A 15,286-nucleotide genomic window follows, 5' to 3' on the forward strand; every position below is an offset into this window, starting at 1 on the left:
GGAGCCAGGAGGTTGATAACAGTGTCTTGGCAGTGAGTGTGTGTGCGTGAGGGGCATGGGAAAGAGTTTTGTGATAGCGGCTGCAGGGGAGGGAAAGTTACTGTTAATGGGGCAAGAAACAAAAGCAGCTCTGCCAAGGAACCTGAGGCAGCGGATTGCTCAGTATCTCCACGAGAGTTTCCTGGAGATCTCTGAGGGAGATTCCCGTGAAGTGAGGAAGTGTATCAACCGCCTGTTCTGCCGCTCAGGCTAGGCATGAGGTGGGAGACAAGCCTGCTTTCTGCAATCCTCCTGCCCCAAACAACTCTTTTCAGCAATTCCCAAAATCAGATCCGCTTACCAAGGGGCTCCTCTCCTGTTTGCGCTTCGCCAAACTCCAACTGCTGTGACTGGCTAGGCTTCTGCAGGGTACAGAAGAGCTCCTGGCTGCATGTATCTCTGACCTCTGAGTCATCCTCTGCCTCTGGGTCCCCTTCCCCCTCTTCATTCAAGATTGCCTCCTCCTGGCTCGATCCACTCTTGACTGGCACGCAAGCCAACGAAGTATCCACAGGGTCTTTCGCAGTAGAGGTGGGTTTGCCACCGAGTATCACATCCAGCTCTTTGTAGAACCGGCAGCTTGTGGGCACAGGACTGGAATGGTGGTTTGCCTCCTGCGCCTTGTGGTAGGTGTTCTGCAGCGCCTTCACTTTGACCCTGCACGGCTGGAGCGCAGCTGTGACTGCACTGCCTCCTCTCCCCAAATGCTGATGAGGTCCCGCAGCTCAGCATTGCTCCAAGCGGGGGATCGCCTGGTGCATGGAGCAGGCATGGTCACCTGGAAAGATGTGCATGCATTACCAAGCAAACAGGAAGGGGACTTTCAAATTTGCAAAGGAATGTTCAGGGTGGGGCTGATGGTTGGTCACCTGAGGGCAGGGCAGTAGAGTTCAAACCGATGGCCAGAGAGGTGAGAACAGGCATTGTGGGACACCTGCTGGAGGCCAATCGCAGCGCCGTAATCACCACAGAGTCTACACTCTGCATCATCAAAGGAAAAGCTCATGTGGGTAGAAATTATCAGCTTGTCTTCTGTCAAAAGGAGATATAAAAATTGATTCAAAGAAAGATTCTTCATCTCTGAACTGTAGTGGTTTGAGCACTGGCCTGCTAAACCCAGGGTTGTGAGTTCAATCCTTGAGGGGGCCATTTAGGGATCTGGGGCAAAAATCTGTTTGGGGATTGGTCCTCCTCTGAGCAGGGGGTTGGACTAGATGACCTCCTGAGGTCCCTTCCAACCCTGACATTCTGTGACTCTTACAGGGAAGCATACTGGATGCAAAGTGGAGATCCCTAGAGACAACCTGGGTACCATGAAGGACTTTTGGGAAACTGGCACTTTATCACATCACTGCCACAATATTTTACCTGCTTTAACGTCTCAATAACGCTCATTCTTTTTTCTTAGCTAGTAAACCTAGAGTCAGATTACTATAGAATTGGCTGCCAGCATTGTCTCTGGTGTAAGATCTGGAGTACCAATTGATCTGGGGTAAGTGACTGGTCTCTTGGAACTGGGAGCAACCTAATGTGGTGTGATATCTATCTATCTATCTATCTCTATAGATAGATAGATTGTTGTTGTTGATGAAATAATCTTTTATCACTGTCTGTGACTCCATGGTAAGACTGGTATAGTGATCCAGGAGTTCGTATTTGTTACTGGCTTGGTGAAATCAACTTACAGAACATACCACCAGTTTGGGGTGTCTGCCTGTGACACAGGACCAAAAATGGTTCCTTACTAGCAGGCTAATTGACCCAGATTCAACCTTTAGAGACATATTAGGAGATAACGGTTGTATTTTTGTGTGTTTACATATATGTTGTTAGAGGTTAACAATGTAACCAAATGGTTCCTGTCTGTCACTGTATTCTGTTCAGTCAGAGATAAAAAGGAGATGTTAACATTTAGATGAACTGTGAATGTGGTAGTATCATTGTTTTTTTCTTTCTTTGAAGTATGTGGTAAAAACTACCTGTAAATGGTGGGAGATGGGCAGTTGCCTTATGCTAATCCATGTAGCTAATTATGAGTGATGCTAGGAGACAGGAGGTCTACTTCAAAGCCATAATGCTTCACTTACTGTCAAGAGGCAGCCAGAGACCTATAAAAGGAACTCTTGGGCCCTGATCCTGTTATCTCAGATCTACTTAAGCTTCATGAGGGGAAGTTTTGAGTCACAGGACTGAGATCTCCAGCTCCACTCTGGATCACCCTGATATTGGACATTGGATTATAATCTATGGAACTAATTCCAAAAGAACTTTTTGCAATTCTGAAGCTCACTTTCTCTACTATGAAACTGACATAGGAACTTTATTCATAACTGTATGTATAATGATCTTTTAACCAATTTCTTTTTTAATAAATGTTAGTTTAATTAATAAGAATTAGCTGTAAGGGTATATTTGGGTATGATCTGAAATATTATTTGACCTGGTGAGTAATGTGTCCGATCCTTTGGGATTGGTAGAACTTTTTATATGATGAACAAGATTTTTAATAAACCTCATCATATTTGACTTGGCTATCTGGGTGAGAACCCAAGTCTGGATTGTTTTAAGAGAACTGTGTTACTGGCTTCTAGGTAACCAGTCAAGTATCATAGAAGTTGTTTTGTTGCTGGCTTGGTAAATCTAATTATTAGAAATAGCAACCAGTTTTGGGGATTGTGTGCCCCATTCTTTCCACTTGGCCCTGATTGAGCAATCTCAGTGAGGCCCCCCTGGGACCACAGTCACACTGCTCTTGTTTTCTGGCAGTCTGCCCTGAGGTAGGCACTCACAGTTCTGAGCCACTCCACACAGCATGACAGAAGGTGTTGCAAACAATGCAGACAAATGCTGTATCACTTGTTATCTTAAGTGAGTGAATTTTTGCATGAGTAAGTCTCTAGATACAACCAGTCACAAAAATCTGTCCTTATTTGACCTTGCTCAGCTGTTTCTGCAGCAAGTTCCATGCAGTTATTTCTGGGTTTTGATATTCAGCTCACGTGCTGACATTCTAAGCAGAGCAGTGTCACTCTCAAGCGAAAGTCATTCTGGTTAATGCTGCAGGTCCTTGCAAACCAGTTTCCACTAAATGCCCCAACCATCAGAATTTTTTCACTCATCAAAGAGGAATTAAATTACTATGAAATTTGCCATTAGCACCTTGTGCATAATTAACCCTGGCAAGCCACAGTTAAAATCAGAATACAAAATCACTTTGTGATGTTACACCCCATATTTTGCATGGACATATGCTTATGGTATAGATATTGCATAACTGAGATATATTTTATGCAAGATGGGTCTTGTAAGGTATCATTGGAAAGGTTATAATTTACTAAATATGATTATCCAATTTGTATGCATGTATCATTTCTGTATCTAAAGTTAGGAATATTGGCTATGTAACAATTACAACTGGGTGCATACTTGGGAAACACCCACCAGACAACAGGCCATCAGATTTGATGGGCCATTAGGAAGAAACAATAAAACTTTGAAGATACTAATCTCTCCCCTTCCTGAGAGGCATCCTTGCATGTAGCTGTGACACTACTAGGTCAGGTAGTCCTGTTACCTAGTACTAAACATCATCTTGGACTTCCAGTAATTTTCCACTAAAAGTAGAGGGAAGTCAAGACTGGGAAACAAAATTCCCACCTTATGTAAATCTTATTTAAAGCTAGGGAGTAATGTGATCTCGGTTCACTCTTCACTGAATCCTCACCCAAAATGGCAGCTGCAAACACTCAAGGAACAAGGACCAAAGAAAGGGGGAGGAGTATTGAACTCAGGCTGGAAACGGGATCTAGTCTGTGAATAAGATATCTGGAAATTTAATCTGCAAGCAGGGGAGCTAACCTTCAAGAATTTCTGCAGCCTGCCCCAAGCGCAGCAATTAGGGTGAGAAATTACTTCTTGAAACCAGTCTCTTTAAGATTTTAAGCTTAGTTGGCGCGTTTTGTTTTATTTGCTTAGTAATCTGCTGTGTTCTGTTTGCTGTCCCTTATAATCACTTAGAATTTACCTTTTATAGTCCATAAACAGATTTCTTGTTTATAACATAACCCAGTTTGTGTAATTCATATCTGGAGGGGAGCAAGAGGCTGTGCATCTCTCTCTCCACATTGAGGGAGAGGGCGAATTTTTATGAGCTCGCACTGTGCAGACTTTTCTATACAGCACAAGACAATATTATTTTGGGTTTATCCCCCAAAAGGGGTGTGAACTTGAGTGCTGGGCAGTTTCCTAGCTGAACCTTCCCATAGAGAGCTGCCTGCAGACTCTGTGTGTGTGTGTGCTTCTGCACATGCTACCAGAGGCTGGAAAGCCTGATTCAGCCAAAAAGGGTGAGGAAGCCCAGGCTGCTGGAGGAGGCAGGCTTAGTGAAACCCCAGCACATCAGGTGGCATCCCGGGTAGGGGAGTCTAACCAGTCACACACTCCCTATGCAGTCAACAGGATACTGCAGTTAACAGAACACAGTGAGCTGGTGTTCATATCAGGCATGTGTGTCAGTGCTAACAATGACTTCTCACATAGTCATTTGTGAATTTCATCACTTCTTCTGCATTAGGAAGGGTCTAAGGTGATAAACAGCTTTGTGCTCATAAAATAGCCTTTTTTTTCCAAGAAAAGATGGAATCACACAGCAGAGAGAGTAATAATTTATTCTAAAGAATCAATTTTTTCCCCTCCAAACTTAAGCAGGGTTGGGCCTGTTCAACATACAGATGGGAGACCTCCAAGGAAAATCGAGTGTTTCAAGAAGTGGTGTTAGAGTCCAGACTGATGCTATAGAGGGCGCTGTGCTGCTAGATGTGCCATTTTTCAGATGAGTCATAGAAGCAAAGTCTTGACTGCTTGTACTAATGAAATACTTCAGGGCATTTTCCAAAGGGCTAGTCCTGGTTGGATTAAGAGGCTGGGGCACATGATTTATGAGGAGAGTCTGAGGGAACTGGGATTATTTAGTCTGCAGAAGAGAGTGAGGGGGGATTTGATAGCAGCCTTCAATTACCTGAAGGGGAGGTTCCAAAGAGGATGGACCTCAGCTGTTCTCAGTGGTAGCAGATGACAGAACAAGGAGCAATGGTCTCAAGTTGCAATGGAGGAGGTTTAGGCTGGATATTAGAAAAAACTAGCTCACTAGGAGGGTGGTGAAGCCCTGGAATGGGTTACCTAGGGAGGTGGTGGAATCTCCTTCCTTAGAGGTTTTTAAGGCCTGGCTTGACAAAGCCCTGGCTGGGATGATTTAGGTGGGGTTGGCCCTGCCCTGAGCAGGGGGGTGGACTAGATGACCTCCTGAGGTTTTTCCAACCCTCATCTTCTATGATTCTAAGATAAATCACAACTAACCTAAAGTGATACATATTTGTTCCTTCTGATTAAACTTATAAGTGGTACTCTTTTCTGTCTGGTTCCTAGCACTTCTGATTCTATCCAGCTGTCCCTTATCTTACAAGAGTTGAAAAGCAAATACTGATCTTAAAAAAAAATTGGGGTGGGTGGGAAGAAATCCTGGCATCTAGCAGCCATCGAGTCCAGCTTTGGTTCCCTTGTAAAATGATGAGTATTAAAAAAAAAAAAAAAAAATCACTCCAGAGGAAAAATATGATTCTATTACTTTCAAGGCCTTCCTTTTACTTCCTAGTCACTCTTTCTTTACAAGAGATATTTTTCCTTAACCATACTTATGTAACTCTACTTCAATTTCATATTTATCCTACAGTCATTAATGGTGTCTAGACATTTTATCTCTGCATTTCTTTCTGAGGTGACGTACCCAGTCAACATGGGAATAGCTGAAATCCCCCATTATTATTGGGTTTTCTGTTTCTGTAGTCTCTCTAATCTCCCTGAGCATTTCACCAGGGCTGTCTCTAGACTTTTGGGTGCCCTACACAGCCCTTCCGCCATGGTCTGGGAGGCACGAGCTGTGGGGGGCCACTTTTGGGGGCCCCAGAGTGGCACAGGGGATTAGCCGAGATCCAGGAGCAGCCCACTCCGCTTCCCTCACCCGGCCATGTCACTCAGGGGAGGGGATTTGGGAGAAAAGGATTCCCTCCACCCCCTGCACTCACTGGCAGCAGCAGGAAGCGGAGCACCCTGGCCCTAGCCCACTCTACTCCACCAGATCCTAGCCACGGTGCTCCACTTCCTGCCACCAGGGGACCTTTCCCTCCCCGTCCCCTCCCCAAGCAACATGGCTGGGGCAAAGAAAGCAGCACAGGCTGGGGCCTGTCACTCCATTTCCCACCGCCACTGAGTGCGGGGGGCAAACTTTTCCCCAAACTCCCCGCCAGCAGGAAGCAGAGCACCGCACCTGGGAGCTGGCGGAGTGGAGCAGGCTGGGATCGGGTTGCTTCACTTCCCACCACTGCTGGTGAGTGCAGGGTCACTGGGGGAAGAGTAAAGGGGAGGGGGCTCAGGCAGAGCAGGGAGTAAGAGTAAAAGGAAGGGCAGAGGGAGTTATCTGCCCCCCCCTCCAAGGGATGGCCCTGCCCCTTGCAGTGGGCACAGCCCACGGAGCGGGGGCAGGCCAGGGGATAGGGCTGGTGCTCCCACATACATGGCATGCAGCTGCCTAGGGCAACATGAAATTTGGGGCAATTTGGTGCCCCAAATTTCATGGTGCCTTAGGTAGTTGCATATGCCTTAGGATGGCCCTGCATTTCACAATCGAACTCATCATCCTAATCAGGTGGCCAGAAATATATTCCTACTGCTATCCTCTCTCTTAATTCAAGCATGGAATTTCTAGCCATAGAGATTCTATCTTACAGTTTGATTTATTTTAGATTTTTACTATATTTGACTCTGCTTTTGTGACACTGAGCCAGTGAGGGTTAAGCAACTAGCAGTCTGATTGAACTGAAAGTAACCCACAAGGACATGTTAGAAAAGTATTGAAATGGTAAACAGGGCCATTCCTTGTAGATAGTTATCAGAGCCATGTAAAATAGACTAGAGTTCTTAAAATATAGGCCTGTATTGTTAGAGGATTAAAAATAGATACTAATTGTATTTGTTTGTGTTTATATCTTGTTAGAAGTTAAAAACGTAACCAGCTTGCGGATGCTAATTCTCTTAATTGTATTATAATATGCATGTGGATGGTTCAGTTAACATTAAGATCAAAGTTGTAAAATATTACAGGAAAAAACAGAGTAAAAGCAGTGTTATTCAGTCCTGTACCAACTAGAAAGCTCTACAAATCTGCATTTCTCATCTTCATAGAAAGTTTGGTTTATAGTCTGGTTGGCACAGGGCCCGCAGGCTCCCAACCTGGCTCTGTGTGGCTCCTTGCAAGTGGCAACCTGTCCTGGCTGCTCCTAACCATTATATTTATATATATATATATATATATATATATATATATATATATATATATATACACACACACACACACACACACACACACATATATATACACACACACACACATACACAGACTCCTATGCACTACTGTAATACAAAGTTTAAACAACCTCATTTTCTCTTTTGCAAATCACCTTTAAGTGGTTTGCCCAAAAAGCACACAATAAATTAGGCTCCTCTGCTTTAACAAGTACAGGGCAGTCCTTTCAGAGAGAGGAGGCCTTCTGATTGTGTGTTTAAACAATCTTTACACAATCCTAAAATGTTAAAAGCCTTAATACTTTTTACACTTCCCATCAATAGCTGCTAGCCAGTCTAACCTTCCCAACATATCTTGGCTATGCACATTAGCACGATACATCCATAATTCAGTTTAGAGCCCAACATCCCTTAGCACAACAGGAATAACTCTGGCTCCATGAGAGTAACAAGAGAGACTGGTTGCTTAAAGTGTAAGCCACACACACACAGTTAATTATACGGATACTCCAGCTTGAGCATCTTGGCTATTAATACAGCTGGGCTCCACGTCTGGGTGGAAGCTGCTGCTCCTCTCAAGGCACAGTACTGCAAGCTGGGAACCGTTGTCTTCAGGAGACGGGGCCCTTCAGGCAAGATCCAGCCCCGTGCAGTGCAGTTTGAAGTCTCTGTAGGCCATTGCTTGGTCTCATTTGGCATTAGGCAGCCTATCCTATCACGTCAAGTGTTGTGGTGCACCCTGGCTAAGCTGCTGGGATCGAAAGTGGTCAAAGGCCACTGCATAGACCACAGTTCAGCTTGGCACTGCAGGGTCCAGCCTCCCCAGGAGCCACGGGTCCGAGGGAGGGGCAGCCCCATACCCCGGCACTGCCACCCACTGAGCCCAGCACGGTGCCCTGCCCATGCACCCAGCCCCACCCCTGCACTGCCGTGGCCCCACCCGCTGTGGCTGCGGGGTCGAGGCCAGGCGGGACACGAGCCCCGCCAGCGCGGGTACCACTTCCCGCTCGCACCCGAGGTTCTAATTATAGCAGAGCAGCGCCTGGCGAGTGCCTTAAATACAGCCCGCGCCTGGCCCCGCCCGCCGGCCCCGGGGATTGGCCAATCCGCTCGGAACGCAGCCGACATTGGTTGGAACCTCCTCCGCTGCTGCGTGTCCATTGGTTAAATCGCGGCGCTCTCGCCGCGGTGACGACTTAAAAACGTGAAGCAGGGAGGGAGTCACGTGGAAATAGCGGCCTTTCCCTTCCTGGCTCTTTCTGCTCCGCCCCTAGCTGCTGGCGCTTCTCTGATTGGTCTATCTTGCCGTCTCTCGCTTTCCATTGGTCCAATGGAGGAAGTAGGCGGGGACTAGCCACCCATTGCCCTGCCCCCCTGAGTCGCCATTTCGTTGCTGGAGCAGCCGGAGCCGGGGCTCGTGAGGTAAGCGCGGCGGAGGGGGGGCGGGGCCCGGTTGGGTCCCGCCGGTTGGGCGCTGCGGGGGCCGTGCGGGGACCGGGGCCAGGTTGGGGCTCGCCGGGCCGCTGGACCCCCGCGGGGTCTCCTCGCGGACACCTGCCGTTAGCTCCCCGGGCCAGTTCCCGCCTCGCCCCTGCCCTGAGGGCGCCGCCCCTTTCCGAGGCCGGTTTCAGTTCCCGCTGCGCGAGGCGGGTTCCCGGGATCCCGGTTTCTGTTCGCTCTGTGAAGGGACCGCCGTTGCACAGTCGAGCTCGTGCAAGTTCAGGGCCCGGCTCACACTTGTGTGTGCAACCTTCGTTCTGCTCACGCGCGTGTTACCCCTGGGCCCGGCAGGAGCCCGGGGTCCCCGTGGGACGTGTGGAACCGTGTAACGAGACTCTGGCATTGTGCAGACTCTGTGGCTGGCAGTCAGGATGCCACGGCTGACAGGAAAACTGGCAGTTCCTAATTTTTGAGTGCTTGGCCTTGCAACCCAGCTAACTTAGGGGTTTGAATTTGGCCCAGTATAGCTAACGTTACAGCTGCACATAATCTGTTTTTACTTTTTAGAAAACATGGGGAAACTATGTAGCAAGCCTAATCTTCCCTGGACCGTCTCTGGTTTCTCTTCTAATGCCGTCTCTCTTCAGGTTTGCATAGACCTTGAGACTTCCTGGAGTACCCAAGTTTCATAAATTTGATAAGTTGTGGTGTTAGGAACAACAATCCTACGTTAGCGTCCAGGGGCTGGACTTAATAGCCGATCTTTCCTATCGCTAGCTACTTTAATTTTAAGGCAGAGAGGTTCCGAGAGTAGCCCATTGAAACTAGGGAGAGGCACATATGACTAAAGTATTGCGAAAGTGGCCCTAGCAAAGCACTTGCTGTGGTAGAAGCTGGCTTCACATGTGAATCTCTGTACCGCAGAAGTCTGTTTAAACTTACTTTGTTACTGCTGGTAGTTATGGGTACAGCCTGAAGAGGACTGTGGTCAGATGTTTGGCTGGGTGTATGTTTTCCCCCTGTGTGCTGTCCCAGCTCTGCGCAGACAGTTGGCACAGCAAACTTTGAGTGAACTGCCCAATCACCACAAGATCTGTTAAGGTACGAAGGCACCCCCCAGGTTTATTGTTGATGAAGCACGGTAATAACACCTGTCAGACTCTATGAGGATACAAAGACATGTAACTTAACAAGGGGAACAAATATTTGTGTCCATTTTGACTACACATACACTGACCTGGGAGAGCTATGGTTGCTGTATGTTCCCCTGCATGGAGTGGTAGAAATGCAGCCCTGTATTCCATGTAGAATGTTGTGGGAGGACATGGCTGTTGTGAGGTGCTAACATGAAGTTCTCCATGGACTGCGAAGGGAGGTGAGCTCAGGATTGTTGAACCTGTAGGTCCACAAGAGTATGCAACATCTGTGCTTGCTGCCAGAGAAGACCCATTATAGAATCATAGAATATCAGGGTTGGAAGGGACCTCAGGAGATCATGTAGTCCAGCCCCCTGCTTAAAGCAGGACCAGTTCCCGACAGATTTTTGCCCCAGAGCCATAAGTGGTCCCCTCAGGGATTGAACTCACAACCCTGGGGTTAACAGGCCAATTCTCAAACCACTTTCCTTCTCCATACAGTGTCCAATATTCACTCTCCAGGCTCTCTGCTCATGGTCTGATGTAGCACTGGCTTGTGGTATCTCACTCAATATATCATCCCAAGTCCTCTTCTTTCTTCTCCTTATCTGGCTCAAGTGTTCTGTAGGTGTAGATTGAGACCCCCTCAAGGTCACAACAGGAGTAGTGGCAGATAAAATACCCAGAGGTACTATTGTCAGTATAGTCACAACGGAAGGCAAAAGCTAAGGTTCAGAACTCCCTCCCATTGTTCCTCTGAAGTTTTTAACAAGACTTGCTTGTACTTCGGAGTGCTTGTGCACCGCGCCAGCCATGGTTATTATGGCCCACTAGGGGTGAGGGAAATGAGAGAATTGCTCAGTTGCATGAAATTGAGTGTAGGGCAATGCACTGAATACGAGCACTCTGTTCCACAGGCAGTGGTGGTTTTAGCTGATATCTCACTCCTCAGGGTAACAAAGGGACAGGGCACAGCTGCTGCTGGTGTCCTGAAGCCGACTGGGCCCTGTACACTGCTAACCTGTTTACTGCAATGGTGCTGCTGACATTATCACCAATTGATGTGGGAAAGTGATACACCGTAGAGGAAGAAATAAGGCTGCCATTCCTAGAAACCTTCAGCAGAGGATTGCGCAGTACCTCCATGAAAGTTTCATTGAGATGTCTCAGGAGGATTCAAGGGATATATAGTCCTGTGTACATAAACTGTTCTTCATGACTTCCTCTCCCCACTCAGCCCTCCAGCTCTCTAGAGGAATGAAAAGCAGAGAACAATTCTCTCTTTGTACCACTATCTCTTCCAGTGTGAGTAAACTAGTGAAAAGGTAATAACTCTGTCCTGCTAAGTTTGGGGCACCATCAATACATCATTGTAATGGGAAATGCACTCACACGTTCCTTCCCCTGCATTGGGCTCACCCATTCTCAAATGACTGGACTGAGGTAGAGCTGCAAACAGGTCCTGCCTTGTCGCATGTCTGTGTCTCAGACTCCTTGGCGGTATCTACGCTGGTGTGTAGGATGGTGGTGAGTCCACCAAGTATGGCAGGCAGCTCTTTGTAAAAGTTGCAGTTCTTCATCTTGATGCTAGATTGACTGTTGGTCTCCGTGGTGTTCTGGTCTGCCTGCCGCAGCTCCTTCGCTTTCATGCAGCATTGCTGCTGCTCCCTGTCATACCCCTTCTCCTGCAATCATCTCGTAGATGTCCACATTTCTGCAGCTGATCCATAGCTGTGCTTGCAGAGCCTCTTCTCCCCATGGTCCCAGAAGATCCAGGCTGGAGTGTGTGGCTGGCATGGTCAGTCTGGCAGTTGCACACAACAGCAGAGAGCAGCTAGATGTGCTTGCTGAGCTGGACAATCAGGACAAGGGATTTCAAAAATTTGTAGGGTTTCAAAGGGTTGGGGGGAGGGCTTCTGGTCTCCTTGCAGTTCACGACTGTGACCAGAGCGGTCAGTAGCAGGCATTGTGGGACACCTGCTGGAGGACTGTTAGGGTTGATATAGGTAATGCAGTGTCTGTGCTTGCACTGTGTTAACTTAGTACATGGACCATGGCTCAGTGCTGCTTGGGGGGAGGTGTTTATTGTGTCGCTATAGGGGTGCTTACATCGGTGGAAGACACATTTCAGTGTAGACACATGCACAACTAGTTTTATGCAATGCGGCTTATGTCAACCTAACTCTTCAGTGCAGACCAGGCCTTAGCTGGTAAATTTGGTTTGTTCCCTGGTGTTGGCCAAAAAGGCAGCTCTCTGGAATTCCGTCAGAGATTACTTGAATGCTCTGGGAAGGGAGTGATCAGACAGACTCCTTCATAGAGGCTCCCTCCAACTGCATGGCTATGTAATGACGGTCAGCCAGGGGGTGCTGCTATTGAAACTAAATACAGCAAGAACTTTAAATGGGCATTGAAATGTTAGACACCATCAGCATACTGAGACGCACCCCAGCCTCATCCCCCTTCAGGACTAGCCTCAGCTGTGTGGTTTCTCCCTCTGATGCCCATACTCCTCTCTTCCCTGATTTGGGGTGCTGTGCACTGAGGTACACCAGTGTTCAGTGCCAGGTAAGGCTGCAGCAGGACTGCCCATCCACCCAAAACTGTAAAAGCTTGAAAATAAGTTGGGTGGGGGGGAAGCCTACCAATGAGCTCAGCAGTGCGAGGACTATCTGACAGTCAGATGCGCTAATCTGATTGAATAGCATGAGGTCACAAGTAAAGTTATGCAATAGAATGCGAGTTTGATGAAGTTGAAGTGCATGGTTCAGTACCTTTGACCCCACACTGTGTCTCCTCATGGCACCCCTGCACAGCCCTTTGCCTGTTTTTTTTTGTTGTTTTTTTTCCTCTCGGCCTTGAATTCTGCATTTCACCCCCCCTCAGACTGAGTCTCCCCATTCACCATCCATATGCCCTGAGCAGATCCAACTGGATTTTGGCCCTGGCTGTACACTTCTCTTGTGAGTAGTGAAAATGCAGTGACGGAACAGCCTCTTCAAAACAAAGTGGTTTTTATCCATAGTAGAACTGAGAAGAGGGTGAAAGAACAAAGCCTATATGTATATTCTCGTACCTAGAGCTTGCAAGTTTAGGTAGGTCCCAGTTGGCTCAGGCTTCCCCAGCATGCAGGCTGTTTCACTCAGTCTCAGCCAGGTCCTCAGGCAGTGTCTCCTTTTGAGTTACAGACTGTCTTATCCATTTCAGGACTCCTTTGTATGTCCTGGGACCCCTGCATCTCACCAGGGATTCGCTGTATTGTCCTGTTACCTCCACCCCCAAAAGCATAGAAATAAGAAGCTATGTCCTGCTTCAGCCTTAACTGTCACAAAAATGGTTGGTTTGTTTTTATTAACATTGTGCTGCTGGAATGTGTTGGCAAAGACCACACTTCAGGAGCCAAAATCTCTCTAGCTTCTAAGACCAGCTTTGTTAATGACTCACTGTGTGGCTTTAGGTAAACTGCTTAGTCTCTTTCTGCCTCACTTCCCAGAGCTGTAAAATGGGGTTATGTACCTCAGATTACTGTGAGGACTAATTGGCTTATGTTTGTGCAGAGCTCTGAAAATGTAAGTGCTACACATGTTAAATATTATTCCCATTCTTTAGATGTAAGGTTAGAAATAATGTAGACAGAATAAATAGCTATGTATCATTCACTTACTAAAACTTTCCTGGATTTATTTGCTTTTAGGGGGGTTGGTTTCCAGAGAAATGCCTGAGAGCAGGGGAGAATAAATGCCATGCATTGTAGGAATCGCGAGTTTCTTCGAGTGCTTGCTCATGTCGATTCCAAGTAGACACGGTGTGTGCACTGTGTGCACAGTTGCCAGAAGGTTTTTCCCCTAGCGATACCTGTTGTGTAGGTCCAGGCACCCCCTGGAGTTGCGCCATATAAAGGGCCCTGCCAACCCACTACTCTTCAGTTCCTTCTTACCACCTATGACAGTTATTGGAGCTGCATGTCTCTTCCCTTGTTTCAGCAAGCCTTCCTCTAGGTTTCTGTTGGTGAAACCTGTAAATAGTTAGTTTAGAGTTAGAGTTCTAGTAGTAGTAAAGAGTTAAGTTTCTGTTTGGGGGGTATTTCCCCCCCAATTAAGTTTTTCTCTCCCCAGGGATTGGGGTATGCCTCATTCTCAAGGATTCAAGCCGTGCAGGCCTTGCCACAAACCCATGCCAAAGGGTGATCCCCACAAATCCTGTTTAAAATGCCCCAGTGAATCCCATCAGACAGATCATTGTAGGATTTGCAAGGGATTCTGTCCTAGGAACAAAAAGGAGAGGGACTTCAGACTTGAACAGCTCTTCATGGAGGCAGCCCTTTGGCCCCAGGCCAATTGGATCTGGCACCCAGCACCTCAGTGTGGAGTGCACCAGTCTCAGTTAGAGAGGCTACAGTGCTGAGGAAGAACTCTGTGCCTAGAGACTCCCTAGCACTGTCATTCCCTGGTAACTAAGTCACGTCTTCTGTGGCAGCCTGGCACCACTCCCATTCACTGGTGCCTCACAAGAGACATAAGAAAACTGATAGAGGGTGCTCACCCACGGTGAGACCAGCTGGGGAAGAGAGCTCTAGCAGAGTGTTTCCCAAGCTGGGACACCCAGCGCCTATCGCACTGGAGGCAGCACCATCGACTATGGGCCAGTGCCGGTGGACTTCCCCGTAAGGGAATGCCAGGTAGAGGAATAGGCTCTCCTTTCCACTCCCTAGACACGTTTGAGGCAGCCAGGGACCTGATAGCCATGATGCCACCATAGTTCCCCACAAGGCAAGAGAGAGTGCTGGACACAAACCTCTGGCACTGCAATGTAGTGCAGCACCTACCAGAGGCAAGCTGGACACGATGCAGCACCGGTCGCCTTCACCGCAGCACTGCTCTCCAGCGCCATCTGTATCCGCACCGCCATGGTCTCCGCACTCAGAGTTGCAGTCATCAGACTCAGAGGTGGAGTCGTAATCTCCAAGTATAGCCAGCACTGGTCAGAGTGGCACCGCTGCAGGCAGGAGACAGCGCGAGCTCCTCCCATGGTGCCTTGGCCAGTGCATGGCCCTTTTGGACCCCATGGGCATACTACCAGGCCCAGGGGTCCTGTTCCAGAAGCTCCCAGCCCGTCACATCAGAAGGATGGGCTCCTCCACTATCCGGGGACCGTTTAGCACCGTCCCACGCCAAAGTGGATACTGAGATTGATGCTGAGGCCACTACAGAGCTCAGCACCAAGCATGAGGACACCGCGTAGGGTGAAACTCTCAAGCCAGAGTGTCAGGAGGGCCCTGTATCTCCAAGAGCATCCTCATTTTCCTCCCCGATGAG

At 48.0% G+C, this 15,286-nt stretch overlaps 1 protein-coding gene across 3 annotated transcripts in view; it reads left to right on the top strand.

Moving 5' to 3' along the window:
- The first annotated feature begins 6,237 nt into the window (after window positions 1–6,237).
- The window catches only part of LOC116840153 (ADP-ribosylation factor 2), a 32,051-nt gene continuing 23,002 nt past the window's right edge, over window positions 6,238–15,286 (top strand). The window contains exons 1-2 of one of the 3 annotated variants that reach the window (XM_032806571.2): window positions 8,616–8,817; window positions 9,795–9,936. The gene's annotated coding sequence lies outside the window, so the exon portion shown is untranslated. Of the gene's footprint in view, window positions 6,422–8,615; window positions 8,818–9,794; window positions 9,937–15,286 lie in introns of those variants that run through there. The other 2 variants (XM_075059571.1, XM_032806570.2) reach the window with 2 other exon arrangements.

This window comes from Chelonoidis abingdonii, chromosome 21, assembly GCF_003597395.2.
Source record: "Chelonoidis abingdonii isolate Lonesome George chromosome 21, CheloAbing_2.0, whole genome shotgun sequence".
NCBI classification, from domain to species: Eukaryota; Metazoa; Chordata; order Testudines; family Testudinidae; genus Chelonoidis; species Chelonoidis abingdonii.